Below are 18,636 nucleotides of genomic sequence, written 5' to 3' on the forward strand. Positions count from 1 at the left end.
TTTCTGATTGGGGCGCCGCCGTTGCGGTAAATGCTTTAAAAAAAGGCAATTCACCTAGCCTTAGGGCCATAATAAGTCCACTGCATGAGTTAGGACTGGAATTAAATCCTTCATTTTTTAAAATGTTTCAAACATGATTTCTAGCATGTACATTAATGTTTATCTCATAAATGTATTTGTATTCTTTTGGTCTCGCCTGAGGGAGCTCATTCGCTTGCGATTTTTTTTTTTTAAATACAAAGGAGTTAGAGGAGGTTATAGGGTTAGTCTGGGTCTGGTCAGTGTGAATGGTGAGATTGAAGGCTACTGGGCCCTGGAGGGTCAATCCCATCAACACAGTCGAGGTTTCACTATCTTCTAGGGTGTCAGGGTAATACTAGTCTACCACTCCTCAACACAAAGCTGGAACACACTGTTCCACTAAAGGGGGCCAATGAAGCCCTCTTTGCTCCTCCCAAAGGGTCCCTCCCTCTTCTCTCCCTCAACTCTCAACCTCTTTCTCCACCTACTATGCGGTGGACCAGTCGGGGAATTCAGGTGGTGTGCGATATCCCTACGGGCAACACCCAAAACAGGTCCATAAATCTGTCACCCGCTTATTTTCCCTGGCAGCCTATCAAATAAGCCTAGAAGGCAAGTCTCTACTACAGCGGGCAACCATTGGGCAGCCCCACACCATATGCAGGAAACCTGCATCAATAAGAGTGCAGCAAGAGCAGTAGGTATTTGTGATATGTAGTATTACATTAAGTCTAAGGAATGAGAGGTAGATGCAATGTAGGTAGCTGAACTGCATTAATTTAAATTGCGTGTTGTGGGTAGATGTGTATGTGTATGCTAGAGCCTTTTCCTATTCCTTACCTGTAAATTGCCTTCCAATGAAGGTCTCCCACCTGTCCCGCAGTGCCGGCGTGGGATCCGCGCTCATTGCTTATGACATTCTGTACAACCACAAGATTAGGTGACTGCCCTGTCCAAATGTTACTAATGTCTGCAGGAGGTCTTGTGTGGGGGGCTCTGGGTCCGGGACTCCGTAAAGGCTGTGCACCGCCCCCACCACTGCCCTATATGTTAGAGAGTGGCCAGTTCATAGACTACTCCCCATCGCCATTCCTCCTGTGTGCAGAGAGCCACATCATTTTAGCAGTAACCCAGTATCTCCAAGTTTGCTTCTGTCAAGGCTGCCATGTGTCTTACCATCATGAATCCCCCACTCCCCATCCATAATCCAACTAGTGGCAGCGCGGGGCATATGGGGCGGCTGGGCCCACTCTTGCATGCGGCCCTCTACAGCAGCAGAGGGCTATATGGAGGAGCCCGGGTTTCCTGGTAGGTGTCACTTTGCCCCAATAATCAACACTACTATTGCTTCCTCCTTGAAATGAAATGAGGGATTTATAAAGCGCGACATAAGCCGAAGGTATATATGTGCTGGATACACTAGAACACAGTTATTTTTAGAATGGTGCTATTAGTACATTTTTTTAAGTGCTTCCTAAATTGAAGCAGGTTATGATAATTTTTAAGGCAAGTGGGCACGGAGTTCCAAAGTTCAGCAGTGGTGTAGGAAAAACATTTGCCTCCCCATTTTACTTTCGAAATCTTGGGGATAGATAGGTTGCCACTGTTAGACGATCTTAGTGCTCCCCCGGCCCCAAAGTCCCTTGTTTAGAACTTGGGCATTCGCCTGGACAAGGCTCTTACTCTGAAGGAGCACACTTCTCAAGACATTTCACTCCTATTTCCATACGCTGGGCTTACTACACCGAGTCTTTCCCTTGCTTCCCGTTTCAACTCGGAAGACCTTGACTCAGGCACTCATAATAAGCCGTCTGGACTACTGCAATGGCCTTTTGGTCTCTGCTAATGAGTCTTCACTCAGAAGACTTCAGGTAGTCCAGAACACTGCAGCACGATTGGTCCTCAATGCCTCATCCAGGACTGCCTCCCGCCCTCTTCTTTGTCAGCTTCACTTGCTCCCAATACTCGAACAGGTTAAGTTAAAAGTTTGCTGCACCATTCATAAGGCTTTCTTCAATCTCGGCCCGCCTATATTTCTGAGAAATTTATATCATACCTGCCTTCTAGGCCCCTTCGGTCTGGATCTAAGTCTCTTCTTTTGGTCCCCTGAGTTAGGAAAGTCAGGCTGGGAGGGAAGGCTCTTTCCCACCTGGGCCCTCTTTATTGGAATAAGCTCACTCTGCATCTGAGACAATGCCCGTCCGCTTACAATTCAGAAAGCAGCTTAAGACTATTATTTTCTGTCTCTGATTATGTTGTAAAAGCTTAACTTTTCCAGTTGCCCGTCCGAAGCTCAGAGATACCCCATCGGGGGTCGATTCAGGCGCTATATAAATAAATAAATAAATAAAATAAATAGTGATCGGCCTGGGATGTAGGGTCTGAAGAGTTGCGACAGTGGTCGTGGGCCCTTGCCAGATGTGGCCTTAAATGCAATACACAAGGCCTTAAACTCGATGCGCTTAATGATGGGCAGCCAATGTAGCACTGCAAGAGCCTTGGAGGCTGAGTCAAAGAAAGTAAGCCCAAACAGAACTCTGGCAGCTGCATTTTGTGTAGTTTGCAGTTTTTGTAGACTACACTTGCTTGCGCTAGTAAGAAGGGCATTGCTGTAGTCCAGTCTTGAACTAATCAAAGCTGTGACCACTGTTTTCCTGAGCTCTAATGGGATGAACAGACGTTTTTTTCTTCTGGATTTTAAGGATGAAAAAACAAGTTGCTGTGGTTTGATTGTTCTGGGATTCGAAGGAGAGCCTGGAGTCAAACAGAACTCCAAAGTTCTTAACCTTGTCAGTTGGTATTGGGGGAAGGCTCATGTGACTTGGCCACCAGCTGTCTGACCAGACAATAGGTGTGTTGCCAAAAAGCATAACTTCTGTTTTGAAGCGTTAAGTTTAAGACAGTTTGCCTGCATCCACTTCCTTATGTGGCTCATACAGCTTTTGAACAGGGACGCAGTGTCTGCGGATGAGCTGTTAATGGACACTATGATTTGTGTGTCGTCCGCATAAGACACCAGCGTGAATCCAAAGGTTCTTATCAATTTGGCCAGCAGGAGGGTGACGTATGGATTAAAAAGAGTGGGGCTCGTGCCCACGAATTACTCCAGCTCCGCCAAAACGATTCCCACTATCCACTGGGGCAACTATTTCAGCTGCGCTGCACAATAGCAAATTTGAAAGCTGGGGATGCGCAGCCCAGCCTTGTTGGTCAGTCTCGGAAGATTACGGAGTGGCACCCAGTTGTGCCGCCCATCCCATCTCACATCACAAAGGAAAGTATTCATGATTCAAAACCAAATCTTCGGGATTCAGGCTAGTAGGTTAACAAAGAAATACAGAACTCCAGGCAGCATAGTCATTTTGGTTAGGGCTATCCTGGCCATTATGGGTAGCTAGAGTTTTTGCCAGAATGCCACATTGCTTCTCAGACAGCATATCGCTACGGCCAGGTTACCCTCAATCATACCCTTATCTTCACGGTATACTTTGATACCCAGGGATTTAAAGACCCTGAGAGCCCATCAATCCCCAGTAGCCACACCAGGGCTGGAAGTTCTGCATAATCTGGTGATATTGGGAAGGCATAGGTTTTCTGGCAGTTGATTTTGAGTCCAGAAATCTGCCCAAAAACATCCAACAGTTTCATACACCAGGGAATATCCATTGAGGCGTATGGAAGATAGAGGATCATGTTGTCTGCAAATAGTGAGCCCACATGCTCTCTTTCATGCAATGAGATCCCTCTGTTGTGCCCATCGGTGTGCAGTATGCAAGCAAAAGGCTCAACTGCCAAGGCAAAGAGCAGGGGCAAGACTCCACCGCCTTGTATGATGCCCTGAAATAGTACAAAGGGGTCCGAGATGTAGCGTCCTATACAGACCTGACTTTCACACTCTTTACAGCAGTGCAACCAACTTACCTCAGTTTTCTCGAAGAGACATTCTGGCCATAATCGCCGGTAAATAGTCCCAACATAGGCTATTGAATGCTTTCCGGATGTCTAAAGTAAGGACCGTCACTCCAGCCCGGGCCAAGGGGTTTTCATACAGCACAAGGCACAAACACCAGAGATTATAAGAGGTATTACACTTTGGAATTAACCTATTTTAGTCCTCATGCACCAGAGTAGTGAGATGAGGCAATAGGCTGTTGGCCATGAATATACTGCTAATTTTGTAATCTAGATTCAACATTGAGATGGTGCAGTATGTGGATGCATCCATGGGTTCTTCCAATGGCTTGGGCACAAACACCACCAGGGACTCCCTAATAGTCTCCGGTATCAAACTGCAGTCCAGTGCCCGTGCATACATTTCATCTGATCTCATTATCAGTTGTGAAGCAAAGGTCTGATAAAACTCGACCAATAGACTATCGGTACCGGGAGTCTTTGCCCTGTAGTGTAGTTCCTATTATCCCAATAGGCTCTGCGCATTGGAATAATACCTTCAATAGTATAGGCCTAGACCAGACGTTAACTAGGTCTACTACTGTCGATATTAGACTTAAAGTTTTGGGTTTTGCCAGCTAGCTCAGAGTTCACTAGAAACTTTCTCGAATAGGCAAGGAGGAGTTGAACCTCCCTGGATAGACAAGAAGGGATTTAGTTTCTGACAACCATAGAACATGACAACTTTGCTCTCCCCTAATCAAGAGTGTATCTCTAGAGTCGTGTGAAAACAAAAGACGACTTATTTTACTCAGTCAGTACGTGCATTCTTAGTCTCACCAGATTGTAGAGAAAAGGAAGAGACGGGCGTGTTCAATAAAAGATGTTATTTATTGATCAGTCTCTTTTCTCATACAAGAGAAATGGATCGATATTATTGCAATACTTATGGTTAAGTAAAGTGCATACAATAAAAGCAGAAGTATAAAATAATACTGTAAAAACATTGATATGGTTTCTAAGCCATATGAAGGTTTAAAATGAATAAAATGAATACATACACATTTACATTTGACTAATCGTACTCAACTGGTGTTTCTAACTACGCCTACCCCGTGTACCTGACCTAAGCCTAATACGTGGGTGGGAATAGAAAGTAGCAGTTTAAGTTAAGTTTGTTTTGCCAAGTGACTGACTAAAGAATTCTCTGTGAGGGGTTATTCAGTTCTGTACCTGGAATCTAGGATGAATGAGGGATGGTATCTCTCGTCTCTGGTCTCGATATTCCAGGCTGCCTGCGAGGGCTACCCGGAAGCGCCGGAGCTGGATTTCTCGGCAGGAGAAAGCAGCGTCTCGTTCTCAGCGCGTCAGGAAGGCGGGGCTGCGCCACCTGGGTATGCTCTGCTCTGGGCTTCGGCAAGTCTGGCTGCTCCGATCTCGTCACCACCGCGTGTGTTTGCATAGGGCAATATCGGTAATATTTATACCTTTAAGGTGCCGAGATTGACGTAAGGATGGACATAGATACGTCAATAAGGATGTCATACGACCTGGTCGTTAGCACATTCTTTTGCTGAAGTTCTCGGTGAAATCAAAACAATGGCCGCAGGGTTTTTCCCAGGTCTGTCATAGGTTTGATTTGTTTTGAGAACTCCGTATGCCTTATCAGGGGCTGGAGGAATATCGCTTGTCTAATTAGATGGCAAGCGTTATGACTTAATCAGATAACACGTTCCTGTGCCGTAGTGTGGCTTTATCAGATAACGGTTCCTGCATCATGGGGGTTTTCTGCCTCATGGGATGGCTGCTAGTTAACTTGTTAACCAGAATAGGGTCAGGAATAGGGGGATCGATACAGAACCTATAGGAATACATCACACCCACTCCACGCTAACTATGGACATATTTACGAATCTATGCATAGTAAAACATACTGTAGAGTATCGTGTATACCTTACCACCCCAAAATACATAAATGCATTTTGAAATTATCCAATATACGGAAAAAACAGTCACATGTAATATAAGCACTCAAGCTGTACAATAATGCTAAAGTAATCACGCATATCTATACATTATCACTAATTTGAATATGAGAATTTACACATGAAATGGCTCTTAATACAGAAAAAAGTTTCGAGACCATTCCATCACAGAATAAAATAATTATGAACATACCAGCGGGCAGCTAATGTCTATAAAGTATCTAAAAATAGAAATCTTAGTTCTCTAAGAATAGTTCTTACTTTAAGCAGAAAATAAGTGTCCCGAAAAATTTGTAAAAATATTTTGGGGCTGCTGAGAAAAAAATTGCTGTCCGTGAACTGGAGGGAAAATTGTTCATGGTATTTTGCTATTCTTGTTGAAGGCCAAATTCAGGGAACGCCGTGTGCGAGCTTGCTCAAAAGTCTCTATTTCTGTTCTGGTGAGAACATCATATCATTTAGACTCTCGAAAAAGTTGTCAACAGCTTCCTGGGAGAGTTCCACTAACTCGGAAAAAGGTTTAACCATGCATTCGTGCGCATGATTGTCTCCATTGACGTTTTGATTAGTATTGCTGACAGAAGGTCGTACCTGATCAATGCTGCTTTCATCATGAACTTCACTACCCCTTAATCGTAGTGGTGAAGTTTCCACGAATGCCGTCATCAGGATTGGTAGCCGTTGAGGGCAGCACAAAGCATGAGCCTTTATTGGACTCAACAATGTTTCTGCATCCATTGGCGCATCTGATTGTAGAGTCAGACAGGTGTCTAACACGCATTCTTCTCCGCATAGCAAGCACCTTAATACAGGTAAAACACATCGATGCCACATTGGTCGAAATGAAAGAAACCAAGTCATGTTCAGGTCTCTAAGCCGGGATAGTCCCAGGATTTTTGATATCCGGTCCCGGTATCCAATGGCTAGGATTGTTTCTTCCCTTGTCGCAGGTGTTTTGTCTGTGACATGGTTTGCCATAACGAAATATAAGGACTAAGAATAGGATTCCTGCAATTAGTCCCAAAATGAGGGGAAGTCCGCCAAAAATCGAATGGACGAAATCTGGAAAAATACCCAGTATGGCTTTGAATGGTGTTAATGCCATCGAAAATACTGTCTTAAATACTTTTGAGACTCCACTGGTATCAGAAATATTTAAGATTTCATTCAGGATTTCTGCGAAATGTATGGGGGAATTAGTTGATAATAAGGAGTGAATCTCTGCAGTCGTCCTTGCGACTAGGAGATCATACGTTTCTTTTGATGACGTGAGTCTGGTCGGCGTCTGAAGAAGCACTGTTTTCATTCTGCTTAAAGTATCTATTCGAATAGAAGTAATTTTCAAGTTGGGCCATGCCCTTGCCTCCCTGTCTGGAAGGGAGCTGGGGAACAATAAGCGTCCACAGCACTTGACCTTCGCAGTCGTAGTTACGAGATAAGGAGTCCCAGGCATAAGACTACAGCATCTGCGATCTACAATTAGAATGTAACTCCCATTATAGAGTCTTTGAAAGAATGGTTCTATCTCTGTTGCAGGTGCACCTAGCTGGTGACATGAAAGGTTATTTGAGTTCCCTTCACAGGCTCCATGCAAACTAATTCCATTACACAGAAGTGTACCGCTCAGTGACATTGCACAATTATTGCCACTAAGAAACACTTTCTGTCCTTTATTACTGACACATGCATGTGAATAGGGCAAGTTCCATGTTGTTTTAATGTACCCCTTTCCCAATTTTTCGTACATGCCAGCCTGTATATATTTTTGGCAGTATTGAAACCTGAAGGTTGATATTGGAATATTAATTATCCCATGTATTATCCATTCACTGACAGGTCGTTCTGACATTGTCACTGGTAATCTCTCGAGTTTCTCAATGCTCAGGATTGTATAATCAGCACCCTTCTGGGCCATACTGATTTGTTTATCAGTAAGGTTAAAGATATTGAATAGTGACGTTGTGTTGATTAAACGCCAAGGCACATAGCCTGAACGCAGATTTTGTAACGTCCAGCCAAGCTGTACAATAGAACGCAATTGAGACTGACCGTGTTGTAACAACAGTAAGTCTTGCGATATTATGTCGATTGCTGAAGACACAATGCTGTCCAGAGAAAAAATTCTGGAGGACAGAGTCATTAACCCATTGTCCACTACAGAAAGTGATTTTTCCAAATTAATACGGTCAATTTCCCGTATTCTTTCTGCTGTCTCAATTTGAGTCACCTTCCAGGCCTCGTTGTATGCTGCATATACAGAGGCTGCTATGAAACGTTTCTGACGCTGTTTGCGCGGTCCCATAATGAAATCACGCAAGTCAGCACCATCAGTAAGTAAAGTTAGGTGTTGCTTAATTTCTGCCAGTGTGGAAGTCTGTAGCCATTGAAGGCATAATTTGCCCACACTGTAGGTGGTTATTATTCCTGGGTGTTGTCTTTGGGAATATCTAGGGTCTGGCCTGGCCATTTTGAACCCCTGTGTTTTGTTCAGGAATCTGTCTTGACAGTTATTAGTATCTGTGGGCCAGATCAACCACTGTTTCCAATCAGGATGTGTTCTGTTTAGGTTTAATACATAATTTACGTCTATCTCTTCATCTGTGGAGCTATTGCTGTTCATTGTTGGTTTTGGAATAGACGGTTTATTTAAGTCTTTGATTTTGGCTAAGCCAAGACAGGTAGTTTGTTGAACAGTGTCATTCAAAAATATAATTTGTTCTGGGATCATGCAGGCTCTAAACAAAGATTCTATACCCTGTACTTGCCATTCTTTTGTACCCCAAACACTTTTTACTTCAACATTTTTGTCCCAATAATCAAAACCAAAAGTATTCATTTGTTCAAAGAATGAGTCTGAATATATCAATTTTGTGTTTGTTATCATGGTCTTTGTCCCTGTCTTATTTGACAATTTGAAATAAAATGTTTCAGCATTACTTGTGTTAAAACCTGAAAAGTATGAATATTTGTCATAAACGGTTCTTGAGCTTCCTTTTGGAGGGGTTGCACAATGTTCCCATTGATTATAATTTAAAACATTTCTAGGTTGTGCAGATCTATGTAGAAAATGGTTACCATAGTGGTTATAACAGTACATATTATCATAATTTGTCGAACCCTGCAAATAATCATGTTTGGTAAATTTAGCAGACATCACTAAGTCAGACATCATATTATTTATACTTTCAAAGTCCCAATCATCAGCAAATGAGCTTGGTTTTACAAAGTCACTCAATGAGATCTTAATTTGGTGTAGATATTTCAGGATTTCAACCGGACCATAAATTTCGTAGTCAGTTTTGTCCCATGCTACCCCACCATAGGATTGGCTTGGATTGGATAGGATTGGCTGTGAAGTTGACTGAAGAAAGTTCTCTTTTCTCGACGTGTGAAGATGTGTGTGGTTTGAGGATCAAGTTGATTTTCTGACTTGCTGTGTCCATTTTAGCATATTTTCCCTCAATGAAGCGTCCCAAAGTTAGTACCATGATGAGCCAAAGTATGAGGATAAATGCACCAAAACCCACCCAAAATTCAATCCATGGAGAAATCAGATATGTTTCTTTCAGTTGTTTCAAAAGTACTTTAACTTTATCTTTAAAGGTTTTTGTTGATGGCTGTGTTTTTGATTCAGTGAAGCCTTCAGAGGAGTCATCGAAGTTTATGAAGTAGCCGGATGCAGTTCTGTCAATTGTTCCAATTGCTTCAGGATTAATGTTTCTAGCATAGTCGTTTGTTACTTCATTATAGATTGGTGTGTCTCTGCTAAATGTTTTTATTTGGGTTTTCAGAGGTCTAAGTTCCATTGCATTGTTGCATAGTCCTTGTTGTAGTTCTGTAGGCGTTTCGAATGTGATTAGCCTCTTAGATTGAACCTCTGTGTTAGTAGCAAATCTTGGTGTTCTACTACTTCTCGGGAGTCCACTTGGCCTACTATTTGTTATCGGCCACATGTTGTGGTTTTACCAGGTCGATGGATACAACTCGGTTCTCCTTTTTACCAGCAAGCGGCGGTAGTACAACTGATCTTGTCCCGTTGACAGACAAGACAGGAACTGCTTTTCTGTAAGAAGGTCCAAATTCCTTCTTTACCGCGATCTTTTCTCTGACTAGATCCCCGACTTTTGGAATCCAGACAGGTCTTGCTGGGACAGGTGGTGGTTCTTCAGTGGTTGTTGGCTGCTGTTTCAACTTTATGTTGCTCAGGTCTTTTCTTGTTTCGTTTAAGTCCTGCAAAATAGCCAAACGATCTTTGATATCAAAGCTTTTTTCCTTCACCACTGAAGTCTGACTGTCGAGATCTAAGACTAACATCCTAGTTCCAAATAATAATTCGTACGGACTGAATCCCCTCAGAGAATTTCTTGGCAAGTTATTTAGACTTCGTTGGACACTTATTAGATGTTTGACCCATCCAGCTCCCGAACCTAATATCCTTTCTGTTATAGATAGCTTTATGCCTTGGTTTTTTCTTTACACCATCCCGTATCCCTCAGGAAGGAAGTGAGAAGAGTCCCGCTGTGCTATGCTCACTTGGCCATGTTTCCCCTCAGGCTGGAGGGCCAGATTGAAAACAATGGTCAAACGTAGCATGCTTCTAGCGTATATGCCATTTAGACTCGCAAATCTTTGTATAACAGTCCAGACGTCAGCCGAGTGCTGATGATCTACATTATAAGTGGAAACTAGCCTGTATATGTTAATCGGACGCTTTGCTTTTTACTGTTGATCTTTTCTGGAGTGAAACGACACAGTATTACACCGTTTCTCTCACCACTGCGATTTCTGTCACAGTTTGGGCAGTTCTTTACAAAAATGGTATGATGCAGGCTCATGCCTGGCCACCAGTACCTTGATTGTAATTCTTCCAGAGAATCTTTTAGTTTGAGGTGTCTGAGACCCTCGCCCATATGTGCGTCTGCTATTAACAAGTTTCTCCTGTCCATGTTTGGAATCACTCTATCCCCCACTCCAGGGATTCGAGCAAAAGGGACGGAGTTTGCATCGATTATGTATGTATAATTGAGTGGATAGTTGATCGGTAGCGCTGAGCAGTCGCCTTTTGATGACGTTTTCACCGCCAGCACTGTTTCACCGTCAATATACTTCACTGTACGCTTTTTTTGAGCTACGGAAGCCGATTTAGTTGCTACCGCTGTGGCTGTCTCAGCCAATGAATTCCCTGCAACGTGAACGCCATCACGCTGATGACTCAGTGAGTGTGTCACGTGAGTCTTTGGTAGTTCTTTTTGTAAAAGAGCTATTTGTTCCCAAAGCAGTTTTTGCTTTATTGTTGCACCTGTGTCATCTTTGTAACCGTTTTGAATCCATGTCTGCAAATCGATGTTATATGATTTGACGCAGTAATATGAATCGGACACTATAAGTGTCGGGAATTCGCGATCCGCATTATCTAGCGCCATTTTCAATGCTATTCAATTCAATTCAATTCAAGATAGCTTTATTCGGTGTTTTGACAAAAAACCATAAAAGCATGACATACAAATACAAAACAAAAAACAACTAAACAGTTTTTCTTATGTATAAAATTTCTTACACTAAAACCTGTCATCAAGATAGGATAGATAAAATTCATTACATTACATATATAAAAGTTCTAAAATTCATTTGCAGGACTCTTGGAGTTCATACAGTCTGCTGCTGTATACGTATTATCCGGTGTTTATAAGGAACATTATAATACGAATTTTCAGTTTTATGTAAATCCAAGAAGACCTATGCATTTCCCATGGACCCCCTACATTTTACGATAAACGTCAGGAATTTTATCGCTGTCACTATGGTGACTTCATCTTGCAGCATGTATAATCTAAGCAGTGCGGTTTTACAAGTTCTTACACCCCATGACTTTAGCAGTGGTAACAGATATCTTTTTCTCCCCCATTGATAATACTTACAGAAAAATATACAATGTAAATTTGACTGTCTGGATGAGTCATCACACGGGCATTTTTCCATGATTGCAGACCAATCATTTGTCATGGGGAAGGATACAAGCCTATAGAACGACTCCGTCCTCATTCGGGTCAGGAGCATTCTATGGTAACATGAATAGGTTGGTGCTAAGTAAGCATGAATACCCGGACCATGTAAGATGTTACGATGAGCTACTATGGTAGATTTGTGCCCGTCTAAGTACCATCTTCGTTCTGTCAGTAGGTCCAAACATGCCATTTTTAGGGATTTTTTTGATATTTGTGAGCATGTTATGGGGTTTGAATAGAGATCTGGTTTACCAATAGAAAGAAAGAACTTTTTCACATAGGCTAGCCATGGTTGTTTGGTGGATGCAGAATAGGTTAAGCAGTCGTTAATTACTTCCCTGTTGAACCCTGTATCCTCGCATGTCCAAATCTTGTGCCACAGCATTACTGGTGCTATTTTTATCAGGTCTATAATATGGACTCTGTCCAGTTCATTGTGGCAGACAGTGGTAGACGTGGAGCGGGGAACTGAAAGTAGGTACCTAAGGAAAGCATTTTCCACTGTTTGGATCTGCGTACTATCTGCGATGCCCCATACACCCGCCCCATATACGGCGGTAGACACGCATTTAGCAGCATATATCTTCAGTAATATGTTCACAGGTTTCCTGCCCAATCTTTTAGCAAAGTGTTTGAGAGCGCCTATTGTGCGGGCGAAGGCTAAGTTCCTCGAGGTTATTGCTGGGGACCGTGTACCCTTATTATTAAATGTGATTCCTAGATAGGAAAAGGTTTTGGTCATCGCTATCTTACTGCTATTAACAAAGGTTTTGCAGTCTGGTGTGTTTTTCCTCAAGGAGCATGTCATTGTAAATGTTTTCCCCTCGTTTATCTTTAAGCCTCTCGTGGACATGAAGGACGAGAAACCTGTTATGGCTTTCTGAAGACCTATCTGTGTGCGGGCCATAATCACCGCGTCGTCAGCATACAGTAATAAAGATACTGGGGTACCATTTATTTTAGGATAATCAACTTTAAGATCATTTAAAACGTCAGCTATCTCATTAATGTATAAATTAAAAAGGAACGGCGCAAGGATGCAGCCTTGACGAACACCTTTTGCTATGGGGAATTTTTTTGTTCGCTCACCATTTTTTCCGTATCTAACCGCTGCCCCCGCATCTCTGTAGAGTTCCTGTATAAAGTGTAGGATATTTTTATCTATTCCCAACTTGGCCAGAGTGTTCCACAGCACATCATGATCAAGGCAGTCAAAAGCCGAGGATAAATCGACAAAAGTGAGGAAGAGATTCCCTTGCTTCTTACTAATGTACTTATTTATTATTAGGTTCAAGTTTAAACCCTGCTCTACAGTGCCGACTCCGGTTTTGAAGCCATACTGTAATTTGGAAAGAATCCCTTTATTTTTGGACCAAGTTTGTAGTTTAGTTAACAAAATTCTACCTGCCACCTTCATTAGTGTGTCCAACAGGGAGATGGGGCGGTAGCATTTTGGGTCCTGTCTGTTCCCCTTTTTAAATATTGGAATAATTATAGCTTCATGCCATGAGTCAGGAAAACCCATTATGCTATACGCATTTAGTACGTTTGCCAGTAATGGGGCCCACAATTCTACATTGCCTTTAAATAAGTCAATGGGGACTCCATCTGGACCGGGGGCTTTTAAATTTGCACTCTGTGAGATTGCTAATTCAACCTCAGGAGGGGTAAAAACTATATTTAGGGGGAAGCTATCTTGCATCGCCAATTGCGAGTTCTTCCTATTAAAGGAGTTATGTTCTGGGGTCATGTTTATTGCCTCTTTCTTGTATAGCAAGGTGAAATGATCAACCCAGGCGTCTTCCATTATGGCTATCTCCATTGAATCTGCCTTGTTGTCTGTGCAGAAAAAAGGGGCATTAATCTCCTTCCAAAAAGAGATATTATCCCTTATGGAACTTGCCTTTACTAGGGCTTCCCAGGCCTGGTTTTTGAGTTCATCCTGTCGTTCGCGTAGCGTCTGCTTATAGGCACGTCTTGCTTGCTTGATCGCGCTATTATCCTTTGGGAGTGTCTTTAAAGCCTGTACAAGATCTTTGTGGGCTTTAGAGCAGGCGGAATTAAACCAGCCATGTTCTCTCTGTGCTATCCCTCTCTTTAATTTTTTTGTTAGTTTATCGTTTATAGTGGCAGTTATACTACCATACGCCGCTATAATTTGTTGGGGGGTGGTGTTAGGTTCTAGACATACCATGAATTGCTTCATTTCTTTCTGGACTAGATCTTTTAGAAAAGCTATAGCATTGATTTTTCCCCACTTTATTGCATACCCATTTTTCTTTGCCAGTGACACCGAGTGACCAAACAGGATACTCGGTATGCTTAACTCGGGACTCTCGTTCTTCTCGATAGAAATTGTGGTGCTGATCGGGAAGTGATCGCTTAGTGCTAAGTCTTCCGTATTGAAAACCCCCAGGCAGCCCTGATTCTTGTTGGTCACTAAGATATAATCAATTGTGGTTCCTGACCCCCAACCAAAGAATGTTGTCTGGAAGGCTACGTAGGGTTCACAAAGTTCATTAGCGAACCCCATGTCCCAATCATGCATTAGTTTGTTAAGCATATTCCCAATAATGGAGTGTTCGAAATGTGTGGTGGGGTCTCCTCTTAAATTAAAGATTCCACAGTTTTTTGTGGCGCTGTAGGGGCATAGGTGGCAATTATAATCGCCTACTACCAAAATACAGTCTGTGTTCTGGTTACCCATCAAGAGCATTGCGTTAAGCTCCGCTATTAGGGCTTTAGGCTCTACTTTAGGGGCGTTTATATATATATTCACCACAAAGAGGGACCACCCCTTTGCTTTGACTGTAAGTCCTTGCAAGGATCTAGCCACCTCTACTATGGATCCGCTTGGCACATGTGTAGTCAGTTTTAAATTACACAAATTGGAGGTAAAGATGCATAGGCCCCCCGACCCTCTACCTCGATTACCCCGTATCGCCGGGATGTAGTGGGTACTAAAGCCCTCAATATGGGTTTCCTCCTGATCCCAACATTCCTGTAGGCAAACTATATCCTGTTTTGCCATAAATGAAAGAAATGGATGGGCCCTTGCTTTATTACTCAACCCTGCAATGTTCCAGGAGGTAATTTTCAAATTTGATTTGTGTCGGCTGGGTTCTGTTGCCACTATCTGGGGAGTTGGGCTCTCAACGCCCACTGTATTGAGACCTTGCTCCCTGTATGTTTGGGTGGAGGTCTGCGGGGTTGTAGGGGTACGAAGGTTATTCCGTGATGGAGGATCAGATGTATGCCCTGCTGGTGGGCTATTAGCAGCAACAAACTGCTCTACGCCATTACAGGTTTCTACACAAGTACTAAGCATTCTAATTTTAGGGTTTATTGTCATTGTTGGTCAATCGACCATATCCAAGCAGTCGTACCTATTCCTCGTGGGGACCCCCCTCCAATAATCAGGGTGTGGGATCTCTCTTCTCGGTGGCCATTGATGATTGTCCCACCCTCCATTCCAATGGTTTTTGCTGTTCCTGTTCCTGCTTCTGTTACTATTATAATGCCCCACCTGTGTCCAGGACCAGTCCTGTGCTTCCTCCCAACCATTTGTGTCACCATAATTTGGGATATTTAGTGGGGGATAAAAAAAGGAAAGACGTTGTACGTCAACGCCCCCCCTTTTTTCTAGGGCTGGCCATGAGGAGATATAATCAGCTGTTTCTGGGTCCTCACAGTTTAGTACGATACAATCGCCCTTTAGAGTTTTTTTGGTTTCGCCAATCCAGAACACTCTCCTCATGGATACAATTCTGCCATGATTGTATGGGTGAAGAGGTCTGTTTTGGCTTAACCACTGTAGTACCTTATTACGGAGGGACCAAGGAGGTTCATCCGCACCATCAGCCAGCTCCGTGACCCCTGTAAGTATGACCGTGTACGGGGTCGCCTCAGGCGGGAGATGTATCGGACGTCTATACCTTGGGGCCCTCCTCTCATTACCTTGTGACTGAGGTGGTTGGATTTTTTGGGATATCGGTAGGGTGTCCTTTTGTTTTATTGTTTGACTAATGGACTCCACTGGGGCTGGGGTTTTTTGAAGGTTCCCGGTGGGGGCTTTCCGTTTTCCTGTCCCTTCTGTTGTCACGGGATTTGAGGTGGATTGTGTGTTTTGCCTATCAATTTTTTGAGTTTCTACGTTAGGGACTCTTTCCGGCTGGTGAGGCTTGGGCTGAATGCCTGGTGGGGGCGGGCATTGCGCCTGCGTGCTTGTGTCATTTACAGACCCGGAGCCCTTAGCAAGCGTACCCAATGTGTTTTGCTTAAATACTGGGACGTTTAGTTTGGCTAGTTGTTTCTCTATGATCATAATGCTCTTCTCTAGGGGTTGCAAATGATGTTTTAACAAGCGCCCCATGCTGTTCGTGATAAAGTCGTGTAATGTTATACATGCAGAGCATGGTTTCTGTATATCTACTCCCGATGTATGTGTCCCTGACAGCTCTCTAGGGCAGGGGTCATGGGGTATCGTTATGCGATCAGCACCGTTGTTGGTAGAAATTAATTGGCCTGGCAGGACGGTGTCAGTGGTGGATTTAAGAGAGGTCTTGTTGTTTTGCTGGGCTAGTATTGCCTCATCTATGGTCTTATCCATATTATTGTTTACCCTCTTTGCTATGGCACCCTCCCGTTTACCCATGGGGTCAAGGTCTACAATATCTACGCTGTCCTGTTCGTTTTGGGAGAATTCTAAGTCTGGTGTGGTTTCCAAATCCTCACAGGAGTTAGACCCCAAAGAGAGTTGTGTAGCGGATAAATCAACGGTATTTGGGACTGTGTGAATTAGTGCATTCGTGTTGTCCACTTGCTTCAGCAGGGGGGCAATTGGACCCTTTTGGGGAGTTTGTGCAGACGCCAGAGGCCCCATGGACGACCTTCTTGCGACCTCCAATTCATGGGATACCCTGCGTTGCAATATCTGTATACTGTTGTCAATGACCTCATGAGTCTTAGTGATAAATAGGTCTAGTGGGCCAGTGATGTCAGTTAGGCTGGAGGTTTTTTTACTTCTAGTCCGTTTATTCATTATGAAATAAAATCGAGTGCAACAAAGCTTCTAGTGTATATGAGGTTAATGCAATAGGGATAATCACAGTAAATCACAAGCGAAAATGGAATGTAGCTGTAAATGGAAATGACAATACCGTGGCCCAGTCCAGTCCTGCACAGTCTGTAACGGGCTGAAACGGGCCCGCCCTTGGCCCGGGCTTCGCCTCGCGCTTCTCCTCGCGCGCGTCCCGCGTTGCGTGTAATGCGCCCTATTTTGTAGGGAGGTTAGTGCACGGGGGCGTTACCGCCGGGGGAAGAGGCACCAGGTGTAGGAAGCAAAGGCTTCTGGCCCTCGCAGTCCCCCGGTGCAGGCAGCCAATGGAGATTGGGTCAAGCGCTTGCTGGGAGCTAGCAGCCTCCGTCGAGCACAGGAGAGCTCCCACCAGCAGCGCGACCTCGAGGTTGTCAGGATGCAGGCGGTGAGTTAGCACGGAAAGCGCTCCTCGCTTCTGGTGCAGTACAAAGATCCCTCGCAGGCAGCAATAGGTTTGTGAGTGGCACCCGCGGAGCGGGTGTCACGAAAAGTTATTGGCAGCAGGTAGGGGGCGTTACCGCCGGGGGAAGAGGCACCAGGTGTAGGAAGCAAAGGCTTCTGGCCCTCGCAGTCCCCCGGTGCAGGCAGCCAATGGAGATTGGGTCAAGTGCTTGCTGGGAGCTAGCAGCCTCCGTCGAGCACAGGAGAGCTCCCACCAGCAGCGCGACCTCGAGGTTGTCAGGATGCAGGCGGTGAGTTAGCACGGAAAGCGCTCCTCGCTTCTGGTGCAGTACAAAGATCCCTCGCAGGCAGCAATAGGTTAGTGAGTGGCACCCGCGGAGCGGGTGTCACGAAAAGTTATTGGCAGCAGGTAGGGGGCGTTACCGCCGGGGGAAGAGGCACCAGGTGTAGGAAGCAAAGGCTTCTGGCCCTCGCAGTCCCCCGGTGCAGGCAGCCAATGGAGATTGGGTCAAGCGCTTGCTGGGAGCTAGCAGCCTCCGTCGAGCACAGGAGAGCTCCCACCAGCAGCGCGACCTCGAGGTTGTCAGGATGCAGGCGGTGAGTTAGCACGGAAAGCGCTCCTCGCTTCTGGTGCAGTACAAAGATCCCTCGCAGGCAGCAATAGGTTAGTGAGTGGCACCCGCGGAGCGGGTGTCACGAAAAGTTATTGGCAGCAGGTAGGGGGCGCCACCGCCGGGGGAAGAGGCACCAGGTGCAGGAAGCAAAGGCCTCCGGCCCCCGCAGTCCCCCGGCGCAGGCAGCCAACGGAGACCGGGCCAAGCGCCCGCTGGGAGCCAGCAGCCCCTGCCGAGCACAGGAGAGCCCCCACCAGCAGCGCGACCTCGAGGTTGTCAGGATGCAGGCGGTGAGTTAGCACGGAAAGCGCTCCTCGCTTCTGGTGCAGTACAAAGATCCCTCGCAGGCAGCAATAGGTTTGTGAGTGGCACCCCCTCAATGCTATTATTTCAGTCTGTTGTTCTGAATTAGTTTCTACTGAGTGTGTTTTTGTTAATAGAGGTCTTAGTTTACCTCCGCGCCACACTTCTTTTGTAATCTCACATGTGGGGTTGTATGCTTGTTCTCCCCAAACGGAGGGTTGAGCATGTCCGTCTGTATAGATTACACAAGCGTATTGTCGTAAGGGCAGAATGTCGATAGGCAGAGGGAATGTTCTTTCATATTCTAGATTTTTCAA

This window comes from Lissotriton helveticus, chromosome 4_1, assembly GCF_964261635.1.
Source record: "Lissotriton helveticus chromosome 4_1, aLisHel1.1, whole genome shotgun sequence".
In the NCBI taxonomy this organism is placed as follows: Eukaryota; Metazoa; Chordata; class Amphibia; order Caudata; family Salamandridae; genus Lissotriton; species Lissotriton helveticus.